This window comes from Scylla paramamosain, chromosome 11 (genome assembly GCF_035594125.1).
Source record: "Scylla paramamosain isolate STU-SP2022 chromosome 11, ASM3559412v1, whole genome shotgun sequence".
NCBI lineage: Eukaryota > Metazoa > Arthropoda > Malacostraca > Decapoda > Portunidae > Scylla > Scylla paramamosain.
The window spans coordinates 13842007-13853719 of record NC_087161.1 but is presented as its reverse complement, the minus strand read 5'-3'; the positions used below and the strand labels follow the sequence as shown (position 1 = coordinate 13853719).

The 11713-nt window shown below is 37.4% G+C and overlaps 1 protein-coding gene across 5 annotated transcripts in view; it reads right to left on the bottom strand.

Moving 5' to 3' along the window:
- The window catches only part of LOC135104966 (uncharacterized), a 95615-nt gene that overhangs the window by 3220 nt on the left and 80682 nt on the right, over positions 1–11713 (bottom strand). Inside the window, exon 4 of one of the 5 annotated variants that reach the window (XR_010270626.1) lies at positions 1747–3395. The exons of the other annotated variants lie outside the window; for them this stretch is intronic. The gene's annotated coding sequence lies outside the window, so the exon portion shown is untranslated. Of the gene's footprint in view, positions 1–1746; positions 3396–11713 lie in introns of those variants that run through there. 5 annotated transcript variants of the gene reach the window in all.

Here is an 11713-nt window from a genome sequence, read left to right as displayed (position 1 = left end):
TAATAATAACAATAATAATAATAATAATAATAATAACAACAACAACATCTGGCAATGCTGTATTAGGGGTCCATTCGCCCCATTGGCAACACTATTTCCATGCTTGTAATAATAATAACAAATATAATAATAATAATAATAATAATAATATTTGAAAACTCACACACACACACACAGACACACACACACACACACACACATGAAATTGAGTGTGTGTACCAAATGCAATAGTTCTGTACATGCTGTAGTAGTACGAGTAGTAATAGTAGTAGTAGTAGTAGTAGTAGTAGTAGTAGTAGTAGTAGTAGTAGTAGTAATAGTAGTAGTAAGTAAGCAAAAAATATATATGTAAAATAAATCAATAAATAATGATAATGGAGAGAGAGAGAGAGAGAGAGAGAGAGAGAGAGAGAGAGAGAGAGAGAGAGAGAGAGAGAGAGAGAGAGAGAGAGAGAGAGAGAGAGAGAGAGATTCACCTTCGGACAGATAGACATAAAAAAAGATGTAAAATATTCTCTTTTCCTGCCTATCTGTCTGTTTGTCAGTCTTTCCTGCCGGGGAGGAAGAGAGAGAGAGGGAGGTACAGGAAGGTGGGAGGGCCAGGAAGAGGCGAAGTGACATCAGGAGAGAGGAGGGGGCACAAAAGGAAAGGAGGGACAGGACGCGAGTCAGCATCAGGCGAGAGGAAGGCACAGAAGAGCAGGAGGAGGCGAGGCAGCATCAGAGGAGAGGAAAGCACAGAGGGGTAGGAAGGGCAGGAGGGGGTGAGGCAACATCAAGAGGGGCATCTTTCCTTAACGCTTGTGCCCTTCATTACATGGACAACGGAGGAGAGAAGGGAAAAATGAGCCAGAAAAAGAGGAAAGGAAAAGAAAGAATGGCGGGGTAAAGATGAAAAAAAAGTCCCCAGGTTTTCACATATAAAGGAAAAGTTCATTCTTACTTTATTTCACTTTCATACGCCCGTCTTTTCTAAGTGGAAAGTGATCGTTCTCGCATTTTCTCTGAGACAACGACTGGCTGTACTGATTGTCAGGAAGGGAACAAATATATATTTCTTGAAGCTTCTTAGTGTGTGTGTGTGTGTGTGTGTGTGTGTGTGTGTGTGTGTGTGTGTGTGTGTGTGTGTGTGCAGATAAATATAAACAGACAGACTTAAATTTAGTAAATGAATGATGAAACGAAGCAACAACAACAACAACAACAACAACAACAACTAATTATTACTGCTGCCTGCTAGATGCTGTCGAGACAAGCGGGAGGTTTTAAAAACAGTTTCTCTCTCTCTCTCTCTCTCTCTCTCTCTCTCTCTCTCTCTCTCTCTCTCTCTCTCTCTTGTTCATGTCTATCTATCAGAGAAGTTTATAAGTTTAAAACCCGTATCATTTGTGTGACATTTATTATTAATTATTACTCTTAACATTATTATTATAAAAATAATAATAATAATAATAATAATAATAATAATAATAATAATAATAATAACAATAATAATAATAATAATAATAATAATAATAATGATAATAATAATAATAATAATAATAATAATAATAATAATAATAATAATAATAATTATTATTATTATTATTATTATTATCATTATCATTATTATTATTATCATTATTATCATTATTATTATTATTATTATTATTATTATTATTGTTATTATTATTATTATCATTATTATTATTATTATTATTATTAGTAGTAGTAGTAGTAGTAGTAGTAGTATTGGTAGTTATCATCATAATCATCAGCATTCTTTATTTCATAATACAGAGTAAGCAGTACATGACACAGTATTGGACACATGAAATCCTGTACTGGGTTCATGAATTTGCACACAAGTGATTTGTGGTAAAATAATACCAATATCATAATGTAAAAGAATTAACTATATATGTTTTCTTAAAATAATTAGAAGATTATTTGTACGTAATTGCATTTAAAAACCTGGTCGTATTAAGAACAAAAATGTGAGAGTTGTTGTTGTTAAAAGAGTTGAAATATGTAGTTTGTGTTAAAGGTGCCTGATGTTTCAATAAAAGCAAGACTCAGTGATGACCAATATCATGGTTACTCACACCAAATGAACATTTCTTTATCTCTTCATGCCACTTACATATGCACACTCAAAAATATTGAAAATATTACTAGAAAATGTCACTTAATTTTTCCAGAACTGCAGTCCATAATCTGGTACACAGTATGACTTAAATAAATATAACATTGCTCCAACATTTGTGCCCTTCAACTTCATGAATACTCAACTAAACTTATCATAAAAAAAAAAAAAACTATTTAATTTCATTTGAACATGTTTTTTTTTTTTATCACAAAACTATGAGTGAACCAGTGAGCCAGTTATTTCTGGCAATTCACAATTTCAACACAATTTCAATTCACAGTTACAACTAACGACTGCTGTCGTTAGTTGTAATTTTAGCCTTACTGTGAAAAACAATGCACTTCGATTTAGAGGCATCATGGCCACTCCATCCTTAAGTTTCTTAATATACATTTTTTTTTTTTAATGATTGAGGCGAGGTTTTCATATCAAACTTCTCTTTTTCATTGCATGGAACTTTCAGTTTTTTAAAAGCCATTCCTCATCTTTCTTATCTGTTGTACAATCACTGTTACCACCATTCAGAAATTTCTTATTAAACACTTCAATAACATTATTAATATAATTTTCACCGTCAATAACAGCAGACCACTTTGTTTTATCAGACTGTTGCTTAGCCTCTTTCAAAAATTCTTTTATATTCTTGTTTCTAAATTTTTCTTGAATTGCGACAGATCTTTCTTCTGTTTCATTTTTCTCACACAAAGACAAAGCCTCTTTGAACACTTTGCCACTCATATTCATTTTCCGACATTCATCAGTTTCTATTTCTTTCAGTAATCAGCCGTTATTGATAATCGTCCCGTGATCTAGCATATAAATGTTTGACTCGTCTATTCCATCCTGGTATTACACTGAACTTGTTCCTGTCAATAACCTGCTGTGCATAATGACTAGAAGAGTACAAAACATTACCACCTATTATCATATCAATCTCTTCAATTTGTGCAAGGTGGTCAGCTTTCTGGCAACCAACACTACACCATCTAGGTGCCTTGCAGGGCATAATGCCTCGTGTATTGCCAATAATATTTTGAAATGCATCTGAAAAATCAGAGTTTTTTTTTTTTTTTTCCATTGGATAAAACACTTATTTCCATTTTCAATTATAATAGTGCTACAGACATTGTTGGACACCCAAGTGAACATTTTCCGCCATTGGTAAATGATCGATCCGACAAGTTGATACAGAGCTTCAACATGGTTGACACAGACATCCTTTGAGCTTCCTCCTACAATATGGTCTAACCACTTACAGCAGCAGTTACTGTAAGGTATAAAAATCAAAGTGTTACCGTCCATCACGTTAAAATCCAGACAACACAAATAATTTCTCTCACAAAAGGTCACCAAGTTGTTCCAGGCTCTGCTCATAAAAGGATCTGCATCAAAACCACCTAAAATAAAAATGAAATTAAAATCATGATCGATTAAAACACTTGAAATGTTCCAAGGCAAACCACCTGTGAAGATATTCTTCAAGTGTCTTCCTTTCCCATGTTACACTCCTCATATATACATTTATTATAAGAATGTTCAAATAACCCACTGGTAATTGTAAAGCAATATAATCTTTCTCAAACAGAAACACCTTTACCTTAAACGTCAAATCTTTCTTCTATATACAGGCCAGTCCACCTTCACACCTCCCTACATTGGATACAAGAGCCTTTTCAGAGTAGGCAGCTTGCACACTTACACCCTCATATTTCTCACTGACAAAATCTGTCACCAAGTCTGTCCTCTAAAACAAAAGTCTCTTGTAGAAAAATAAATTCATACTGAAAACCAGTTAAACTGCGAATGACATCAATATTCTTCTTTAAAGAACAACAATTATTATATGTGCAAACTTTAACATCCATATCGAAAAACAAAAAACGATATATATATATATATATATATATATATATATATATATATATATATATATATATATATATATATATATATATATATATATATATATATATATATATATATATATATATATATATATATATATCGTTTTTCGTTTTTCGATATGATAAAGATATGATAATATATATATATATATATATATATATATATATATATATATATATATATATATATATATATATATATATATATATATATATATATATATATATATATATATATATATATATACCATAAATGTCCCCAGGTCGGACTGCCTTTCCGTCGACGACCGTAAGTGTCTTGACACCCCCCTCAACTTTTTCTTCATTAACTTCTGCAACATTCGCGGTCTAAGATCTAATTTTCAATCTGTAGAACACCACCTCTCCTCTTCTAAACCTCATCTTCTTTTCCTCACTGAAACTCAGGTGTCTGAGGCAACTGACAGTAGCCCCTTTTCTGTTCCCTCCTACTTTCTCTATCCTCATTTTCGATCCAAAGCTGGATGCTGCGTTTATGTGCGCAATGACTTAACCTGCTCTCGTGCCCACGCTCTTGAATCTTCCGAGTTTTCCACCATCTGGCTTCGACTACAGAGTCATTCTGATACTAAATTTATCTGTGCTGTATACCTCTCTCCTAACTCCTCTGACTATAAGAAATTCTTTGACTACTTAACTTCCAAAGTGGAGCACATTCTGACCCTCTTCCCTTTTGCAGAGATCTCCATTCTTGGAGACTTCAATGTTCACCACCAGCTTTGGCTTTCCTCTCCCTTCACTGACCATCCTGGTGAACTAGCCTACAACTTTGCTATCCTCCATGACCTAGAGCAATTGGTGCAACACCCTACTCGTATTCCTGACCGTCTTGGAGATACGCCCAACATTCTTGACCTTTTCCTGACCTCTAATCCTTCTGCTTATGCTGTTACCCTTTCTTCTCCGTTGGGCTCCTCCGATCACAATCTCATATCTTTATCTTGTCCTATCACTCCAATCCCTCCTCAGGATCCCCCTAAGCGAAGGTGCCTCTGGCGTTTTGCCTCTGCTAGTTGGGGGGACCTGAGGCGGTATTTTGCTGATTTTCCTTGGAATGACTACTGCTTCCGTGTCAGAGACCTGTCTTTGTGTGCTGAGCGCATAACAGAGGTGATAGTGTCTGGCATGGAGGCGTACATTCCTCACTCTTTTTCTCGTCCTAAACCTTCTAAACCTTGGTTTAACACAGCTTGTTCTCGTGCTATACATGATAGAGAGGTGGCCCACAAAAGGTACTTAAGCCTTCCTTCACCAGAATCTCATGCACTTTATATTTCTGCCCGGAACCATGCCAAGTCTGTTCTCCAACTAGCCAAAAACTCCTTCATTAACAGAAAATGTCAAAACCTTTCAAGATCTAACTCCCCTCGTGATTTCTGGCATCTAGCCAAAAATATCTCCAATAACTTTGCTTCTTCTTCTTTCCCTCCTCTACTTCAACCAGATGGCACCACTGCTATCACATCTATTTCTAAAGCTGAACTCTTTGCTCAAACCTTTGCTAAAAACTCTACCTTGGACGATTCTGGGCTTGTTCCTCCCTCTCCTCCACCCTCTGACTACTTCATGCCTCGTATTAAAATTCTTCGTAATGATGTTTTCCATGTCCTCGCTGGCCTAAACCCTCAGAAGGCTTATGGACCTGATGGGGTCCCTCCTATTGTTCTCCGAAACTGTGCCTCCGTGCTTGCACCTTGCCTAGTCAAACTCTTTCAGCTCTGTCTGTCAACATCTACCTTTCCTTCTTGCTGGAAGTTTGCCTACATTCAACCTGTTCCTAAAAAGGGTGACCGCTCTAATCCCTCAAACTACCGTCCTATTGCTTTAATTTCCTGCTTATCTAAAGTTTTTGAATCTATCCTCAACAGGAAGATTCTTAAACATCTATCACTTCACAACCTTCTATCTGATCGCCAGTATGGGTTCCGTCAAGGACGCTCTACTGGTGATCTTCTGGCTTTCCTTACTGAGTCTTGGTCATCCTCTTTTAGAGACTTTGGTGAAACTTTGGACATATCAAAAGCCTTTGATAGAGTCTGGCACAAAGCTTTGATTTCCAAACTACCCTCCTACGGTTTCTATCCTTCTCTCTGTAACTTCATCTCAAGTTTCCTTTCTGACCGTTCTATTGCTGCTGTGGTAGACGGTCACTGTTCTTCTCCTAAATCTATTAACTGTGGTGTTCCTCAGGGTTCTGTCCTGTCACCCACTCTCTTCTTATTATTCATTAATGATCTTCTAAACCAAACTTCTTGTCCTATCCACTCCTATGCTGATGATACCACCCTGCACTTTTCCACGTCTTTTCATAGACGTCCAACCCTTCAGGAGGTAAACATATCACGCAGGGAAGCCACAGAACGCCTGACTTCTGATCTTTCTAAAATTTCTGATTGGGGCAGAGCAAACTTGGTATTGTTCAATGCCTCAAAAACTCAATTCCTCCATCTATCAACTCGACACAATCTTCCAGACAACTATCCCCTCTTCTTCAATGACACTCAACTGTCCCCCTCTTCTACACTGAACATCCTCGGTCTGTCCTTTACTTATAATCTGAACTGGAAACTTCACATCTCATCTCTAGCTAAAACGGCTTCTATGAAGTTAGGTGTTCTGAGACGTCTCCGCCAGTTTTTCTCACCCCACCAGCTGCTAACTCTGTACAAGGGCCTTATCCGTCCATGTATGGAGTATGCTTCACATGTCTGGGGGGGTTCCACTCATACTGCTGTTCTAGACAGGGTGGAATCAAAAGCTTTTCGTCTCATCAACTCCTCTCCTCTAACTGACTGTCTTCAGCCTCTCTCTCACCGCCGCAATGTTGCATCTCTTGCTGTCTTCTACCGCTATTTTCATGCTAACTGCTCTTCTGATCTTGCTAACTGCATGCCTCCCCTCCTTCCGCGGCCTCGCTGCACAAGACTTTCTTCTTTCTCTCACTCCTATTCTGTCCACCTCTCTAACGCAAGAGTTAACCAGTATTCTCAATCATTCATCCCTTTCTCTGGTAAACTCTGGAACTCCTTGCCTGCTTCTGTATTTCCACCTTCCTATGACTTGAATTCCTTCAAGAGGGAGGTTTCAAGACACTTATCCACCAATTTTTGACCACTGCTTTGACCCTTTTAGGGACTGGCATTTCAGTGGGCATTTTTTTTATTAGATTTTTGTTGCCCTTGGCCAGTATCCTTCCTACATAAAAAAAAAAAAAAAATATATATATATATATATATATATATATATATATATATATATATATATATATATATATATATATATATATATATATATATATATATATATATATATATATTTTTTTTTTTTTTTTTTATGTAGGAAGGATACTGGCCAAGGGCAACAAAAATCTAATAAAAAAAAAATGCCCACTGAAATGCCAGTCCCATAAAAGGCTCAAAGCAGTGGTCACAAATTGGTGGATAAGTGTCTTGAAACCTCCCTCTTGAAGGAATTCAAGTCATAGGAAGGTGGAAATACAGAAGCAGGCAGGGAGTTCCAGAGTTTACCAGAGAAAGGGATGAATGATTGAGAATACTGGTTAACTCTTGCATTAGAGAGGTGGACAGAATAGGGGTGAGAGAAAGAAGAAAGTCTTGTGCAGCGAGGCCGCGGAAGGAGGGGAGGCATGCAGTTAGCAAGATCAGAAGAGCAGTTGGCATGAAAATAGCGGTAGAAGACAGCTAGATATGCAACATTGCGGTGGTGAGAGAGGGGCTGAAGACAGTCAGTTAGAGGAGAGGAGTTGATGAGACGAAAAGCTTTTGATTCCACCCTGTCTAGAAGAGCAGTATGAGTGGAACCCCCCCAGACATGTGAAGCATACTCCATACATGAACGGATAAGGCCCTTGTACAGAGTTAGCAGCTGGGGGGGCGAGAAAAACTGGCGGAGACGTCTCAGAACACCTAACTTCATAGAAGCTGTTTTAGCTAGAGATGAGATGTGAAGTTTCCAGTTCAGATTATAAGTAAAGGACAGACCAAGGATGTTCAGTGTAGAAGAGGAGGACAGTTGAGTGTCATTGAAGAAGAAAGGATAGTTGTCTGGAAGGTTGTGTCGAGTTGATAGATGGAGGAATTGAGTTTTTGAGGCATTGAACAATAGCAAGTTTGCTCTGCCCCAATCAGAAATTTTAGAAAGATCAGAAGTCAGGCGTTCTGTGGCTTCCCTGCGTGATATGTTTACCTCCTGAAGGGTTGGACGTCTATGAAAAGACGTGGAAAAGTGCAGGGTGGTATCATCAGCGTAGGAGTGGATAGGACAAGAAGTTTGGTTTAGAAGATCATTAATGAATAATAAGAAGAGAGTGGGTGACAGAACAGAACCCTGAGGAACATCACTGTTAATAGATTTAGGAGAAGAACAGTGACCGTCTACCACAGCAGCAATAGAACGGTCAGAAAGGAAACTTGAGATGAAGTTACAGAGAGAAGGATAGAAACCGTAGGAGGGTAGTTTGGAAATCAAAGCTTTGTGCTAGACTCTATCAAAGGCTTTTGAGATGTCCAAGGCAACAGCAAAAGTTTCACCAAAGTCTCTAAAAGAGGATGACCAAGACTCAGTAAGGAAAGCCAGAAGATCACCAGTAGAGCGGCCTTGACGGAACCCATACTGGCGATCAGATAGAAGGTTGTGAAGTGATAGATGTTTAAGAATCTTCCTGTTGAGGATAGATTAAAAAACTTTAGATAAGCAGGAAATTAAAGCAATAGGACGGTAGTTTGAGGGATTAGAGCGGTCACCCTTTTTAGGAACAGGTTGAATGTAGGCAAATATCCAGCAAGAAGGAAAGGTAGATGTTGACAGACAGAGCTGAAAGAGTTTGACTAGGCAAGGTGCAAGCACGGAGGCACAGTTTCGGAGAACAATAGGAGGGACCCCATCAGGTCCATAAGCCTTCCGAGGGTTTAGGCCAGCAAGGGCATGGAAAACATCATTGCGAAGAATTTTAATACGTGGCATGAAGTAGTCAGAGGGTGGAGGAGAGGGAGGAACAAGCCCAGAATCATCGAAGGTAGAGTTTTTAGCAAAGGTTTGAGCAAAGAGTTCAGCTTTAGAAATAGATGTGATAGCAGTGGTGCCATCTGGTTGAAGTAGAGGAGGGAAAGAAGAAGAAGCAAAGTTATTGGAGATATTTTTGGCTAGATGCCAGAAATCACGAGGGGAGTTAGATCTTGAAAGGTTTTGACATTTTCTGTTAATGAAGCAGTTTTTTGGCTAGTTGGAGAACAGACTTGGCATGGTTCCGGGCAGAAATATAAAGTGCATGAGATTCTGGTGATGGAAGGCTTAAGTACCTTTTGTGGGCCACCTCTCTATCATGTATAGCACGAGAACAAGCTGTGTTAAACCAATGTTTAGAAGGTTTAGGACGAGAAAAAGAGTGAGGAATGTACGCCTCCATGCCAGACACTATCACCTCTGTTATGCGCTCAGCACACAAAGACGGGTCTCTGACACGGAAGCAGTAGTCATTCCAAGGAAAATCAGCAAAATACCTCCTCAGGTCCCCCCAACTAGCAGAGGCAAAATGCCAGAGGCACCTTCGCTTAGGGGGACCCTGAGGAGGGATTGGAGTGATAGGGCAAGATAAAGATATGAGATTGTGATCGGAGGAGCCCAACGGAGAAGAAAGGGTGACAGCATAAGCAGAAGGATTAGAGGTCAGGAAAAGGTCAAGAATGTTGGGCGTATCTCCAAGACGGTCAGGAATACGAGTAGGGTGTTGCACCAATTGCTCTAGGTCATGGAGGATAGCAAAGTTGTAGGCTAGTTCACCAGGATGGTCAGTGAAGGGAGAGGAAAGCCAAAGCTGGTGGTGAACATTGAAGTCTCCAAGAATGGAGATCTCTGCAAAAGGGAAGAGGGTCAGAATGTGCTCCACTTTGGAAGTTAAGTAGTCAAAGATATATATATATATATATATATATATATATATATATATATATATATATATATATATATATATATATATATATATATATATATATATATATATATATATATATGTTACAGTCAATACCTGAATCCAGACAATTTGTAAAGTGACTTATTTTTTCAGGCAATTTGTGAACTGCCTGGTTAGGTTAGGTTAGGTTAGGTTAGGTTAGGTTAGGTTAGGTTAGGTTAGGTTAGGTTAGGTTAGGTTATAACCTAACCTAACCTAACCTAACCTAACCTAACCTAACCTAACCAGGCAGTTCACAAATTGCCTGAAAAAATAAGTCACTTTACAAATTGTCTGGATTCAGGTATTGACTGTAACATATATATATATATATATATATATATATATATATATATATATATATATATATATATATATATATATCTTTGACTACTTAAGTAGTCAAAGGTAGTAGACTATCTTAAGTAGTCAAAGATATATATATATATATATATATATATATATATATATATATATATATATATATATATATATATATATATATATATATATATATATTATCATATCATTATCATATCGAAAAACGATATATATATATATATATATATATATATATATATATATATATATATATATATATATATATATATATATATATATCGTTTTTCGTTTTTCGATATGGATGTTAAAGTTTGCTCATATAATTGCTGTTCTTTAGCTGAAGTCAATACATGAAAATAGCTGGACGAAAATAGTCAAACTCACATCGTCTTTCGACACAAGACCCGAATAACATGAATCAATCAGCACAGGTCCCACAGTGACAAACACATGGACACCAGCCACTTCACCAAACTACATACACCTAATAACTACATACAAATGATGCACCGTCTCACCACAGGTATGGAACTGACGCAAAATTCTCCACCGGAACCCCGCCATGTTTCATTTATCTCACCCTCTCATCGCTGGAATAATCATTAATACCTATACAAATTAACCCTGCTACTGACCCAAACCTGAATATCGTTGCATAAAGAGTCAAAAGAGATATTTGACACAAAATACAGATCCTGGACACACCTCTGACACGTATGCACGCTGCCTAAGCTGGGCTCCTCTGAGACCCGGAAACAACAACGATACGTTGTCAGTCACTGCCTGTGTCCGGCTAAAGCAACACAACCCTACAACCCTATTAAACATTAAACATAAACATGTACGAACATTTATGCACTTAATTCCCAAATTTCCTTGCCTAATGCATTTCATGTAATTCAATAGTCCAGCATAATTACCAACATAGACGAAGTTATAACTAAAACACCACAATACAACCCGTAAATAAACCACGCCCAGGTGGTTCACTTATTCAGTAATACTTACATGTTACATATTGCATACAACACAGACCTTACATAGAAATAAATTTATAATATATTGTGATTTTTACTATAATCACAATACATATATGCACTACATTTTTTTCATACTTGGAGGAGACCAGCCGAGGCCACAAAAACCGGAAAATGTCCGTTTATGTTCTGCTGTCATAGAAATAACGCTAACACTGAAACTCAAGTTTAATAACGATTTCTCAATGTAAAGTCATAGGTGAAAATAAAAAAAAAAGAAACAGGTTCCATAGTTACCTATTAAAAGATATGAATAAGTGAGGGTACTGGTTAACTCCTGCATTCGTAAGACACA